Below are 3,978 nucleotides of genomic sequence, written 5' to 3' on the forward strand. Positions count from 1 at the left end.
TACACCGTTGATTGCCTCGACGATTCCAAGAATAAATTCATCTCTCTTCCTCTCTCTATCCTCACCTTCTTCTCTCTATCCATCTACCTGTAAGCCACCTCACAGAAAAAGAAACACAGGAAATATAAGCTTTGAAAGGCAACACTAAATAATCATGGAGGAAGCAGCTGTGAATAACGAAGAGAGAAGGAAACAATTAATGAAGCTGCCTTTAATTAGGAGCCTTCCCAAAATAAGCAACGACGGGAGATATGAAAAAGCAATATTAAGCGATCATAATTATTGCTTTGCTTAATTCACCAACAGGAGGAAGGCAGGAGAATCAAATAGAAGGAATTAAATGTAATTTAATTAACTTCCATAGAAGTAGAAACTGTCAAATCGAATCATGGACCGGGCTCCACAATACTCAACAATTCTCACCATTGGATACTGAGACACAAACTGCTCCATCAACTAGCTGCGTCGCCCTTTTCTCCAAAAGAGATATCATCCACCCCTACAACTAAAAACTCTTGTCTTCAAGCTAGAAGACTAACTGAAGTAGATCACAACTTTATCTTCTCAAGAGTAACACCCTCAGTCGACATATAAACGTCAACATAACCTTTTACCTTCAGACTCTTTCTTGTTTTACTCATATTTCTGCTTACAACTCCCACTGTATGGGCAATATCATGCCGCTGTTGAAAGCCGTTTTCAAAATGTCTAGCATTGTACATCTTACGACTATCAAACGCGGTCTTCAACGGGTACACCCACTTGTTGTGCAATTTCTTCTTCCCCAGTGGAAGTTCTGCTAACTCCCAATTCTGATTTCCAAGCAGAGAATCCATCTCCTCCTTCACAGTCTGCTCTCTCTTGCTCAATTTTTCATCTTGCAAGGTTTTTTCATAGCTTTGCGATTTTCCACCATATGTCAGTGTCAGCAGAATGTAATTCAAGGTTGGTGAGAAACATTGTGGAGAACGTTGATTCCTGACTGACTTGTGAATTATAGCTGCACGAGTGGACTGCTCGGAAGCTGACAGCGAAATAATATGAATGGGTGCCCTGGACCCACTCTCCTCATCACTTTCATCACAGATCTGCATTGTGACATCTGGTAGATCATCAAACCTTACATTTCTACTGTGGTCATCAATGAATCTGACATAGTAACGAGAGTCTCCAAGATATGCCACTGAAGAAGGTCCTAACACATTTATGTGTACAAGATCTAGTTTTCCAGCCTTTAACGCTCTGCCACCTTTCAAGAAACTAACATTCTGCTTCCTCATAATGCAACTCTCACACATGTCGAGATCAACTAACTTCAGTTCTTTCATGCCCTTCCGACTCACGTGATCAAACCTGAGTAAACCTGTAGGCACATATAGAGTGTTAGTTCTCTTACCCCGAGCCAGTACCAGTGCCCCTTTTATAATATTCCAAGAGCTTTTTGAGAACACTATTGTATGACCACCCTCACTGAGTTGTCCAATAAAAATGAAATTTTTCTTCAACTTAAGGGTGTGTCTAACATTTTGCAAAGTATATTTGCTCTTGTTAGATAGTGCAATATTTAATGTTTCTCATCCCCACCATGTCCAGAGCTTCTCCATCAGAAAGATACACCTTCTCAAAGCCACCTACAAAATAGTTTCACATTAACTCCCGGTTGCAAGATGTATGGAAGGAAGCACTTGAATCTAGTATCTAGTCATCAACAGAACTGTGAACTGTAAGCAATAATGCATCATGTACTTCTTCAGTTACAACATTAGCACAATTACTCTTCATCTTTTTTTGGATTTTTGAAGTTCTTATAATGTGGTCAGCATTGCCCAATTCCAGCAGGTTGTTTGCTGACTAGACTTTGACTTACTCTTGCCTCCGTGCTATGATTTCAATCTTCCTCTGTTTGAGTCATTGACTTCTGATCTCCTAGAATCAACATTCAGCGTCGAACTCGAACCCGAGGTCTCGTCAGAATCTTTCCTGCGGGCCTCATCAGCCAAAATCAAATCACCAATATAATCATATTTCAGCTTAGATTTACCTGTTAAATTGCTAATTTTTAACATCATGACTTCCTAACTATTTGACAATTAAGTCAATAATATCAACGCATATATCTCACAATAAAAATTAATTTCAACAGACAACAATTAATTTATTATAGTATTGAAATCATTCAGGTGTTGAGCAACAAACACACTTTCCGCCATCTTCAAGTTTAATAACTTTTCATCAAGTGCATCTAATTATTCGTCGATGACTTTTCATATGTACATAATAAAACTGTCATAAAATCTGCAGTAGCCCTTTCCTTGATGATGTTGTGGTCAATAAATCTCGAGAGGGTTAATCGAATAACTCCCAGAATATGTCAATCCAACAAATTCCATTCAATCTTGTCCATCTTTTCCGGTCACTTTTCCAGTAACGGAAGATGAAGTTTCTTCCCATAGAGGTAGTTCTCTATCTGCATTCTCTAGTAACCAAAATCTGTTATTAAACGTCTCGATCCCTGATACCAACGTTTCGTCTCCGACTATCGTTCTTTCTTAGACCCGAAACCAGAGCTCTGATACCAATTATTGTAAAAAACAACGACAATAAAACGTAAAACTAGAATGACAAATTCACAAATCTAAAACACAACAAAAACACACTGATTTATGTGATTCAACGAATTGCATGCGTCCACAGAGCTATAGGTGATTTTATTAACTAGAGGAATTACATCGTCGATTGCTTCAAAAATTACAAGAATAACACTAATCTCTCTTCCTCTCTCTCTCTCCTCACCTCATTCTCTCTCCCTATCTACCCGTAAGCCACCTCACAGAAAAAGAAACACAGGGAATACAAGCTATGCGATTCGAAGCTCTACCCCGTAAGCCAACGTCAGTTGCAGAAGAGAAAACCAAGGGAGATGCTTCATATGCAAATCCTACTTCTGCTTTTATTGGCCCAATTTTGCCCAATAAGGCAACGCCTAATAATCATGGAGGACGCAACCGTGAATAACGAAGAGAGAAGGAAATAATTACAGAAGCAGCCTTTAATTAGCAGCCTTCCCAAAATAAGCAATGGCGGGAGATATGAAAAAGCAATATTAAGCAATCATAATTATTAATTCACCAACAGGAGGAACGCAGGAGAATCAAATAAAGGAAGGAATGAATTAAATGCAATTTACTTAACTTTTATAGATGTCAAAACTGTTAAATCAAATGGTGGACGAGGCTCCACAATACTCAACACAGCTAAAAAGCACTCATGTGACCCAAAGAGAATACTATGACAGATGAATGTGAATATTAGTGATGAGATCATTAAAATTTTGGGATGTTTGACTAACAAAGATGTATGTTATATTATTTCCATGTTTATTATAGTGGAAAGAAATATATCAAAGTTCTTACAAGAAGCTCCTATATGATCAAGTAGTTAATTAAATTTACATACTTGGAAAAAGAATATCTCAAAAGAATATAAAGTGTATTTTATATCTCTGAAGCAGATAAAATAAATGAAAGCTATTGGTAAATGAGTCTACTTTGTACATTCAAACAGAGCATAATTATACACTAGGAAAATCAATCAAGCATATATTAACATTTTTTTCCTGAAATGAATCAAACACCTAATACATTACAACTATGCATCTAACTCGAACACAAAAATTGTAAGAGCAACATCAAAACATAAGATGTGTCCTTTCCCAATAGATTCATTAACAAACATAGAAATATTTCTTTTGAAAATGAACAAATAAAAAAACCAAACCAAATAAAAATATATAGAGAGATTGGAGAAAAAATAACTCAAAGCACACCAATTCGCTGCCCTCCGTAACCCTTGCACACTCAATGACACATTGAGCAACGTGAAGTTACCTGGGCCCTGCTCAAAACTGGGGTCTATTGGGCGTAAGACACAGGGCTTTTTGCCTTTTTTTCACAAAAGAGCATTTTTAAAAGCCTTGGA

At 37.3% G+C, this 3,978-nt stretch overlaps 1 protein-coding gene across 3 annotated transcripts in view; it reads left to right on the forward strand.

Moving 5' to 3' along the window:
• LOC110028442 overlaps positions 1-3,978 on the forward strand; it is a 43,876-nt gene that overhangs the window by 24,672 nt on the left and 15,226 nt on the right. The gene's annotated exons all lie outside the window — the stretch shown is intronic.

This window comes from Phalaenopsis equestris, unplaced genomic scaffold (genome assembly GCF_001263595.1).
Source record: "Phalaenopsis equestris unplaced genomic scaffold, ASM126359v1 Scaffold000511, whole genome shotgun sequence".
Classification (NCBI taxonomy): Eukaryota; Viridiplantae; Streptophyta; class Magnoliopsida; order Asparagales; family Orchidaceae; genus Phalaenopsis; species Phalaenopsis equestris.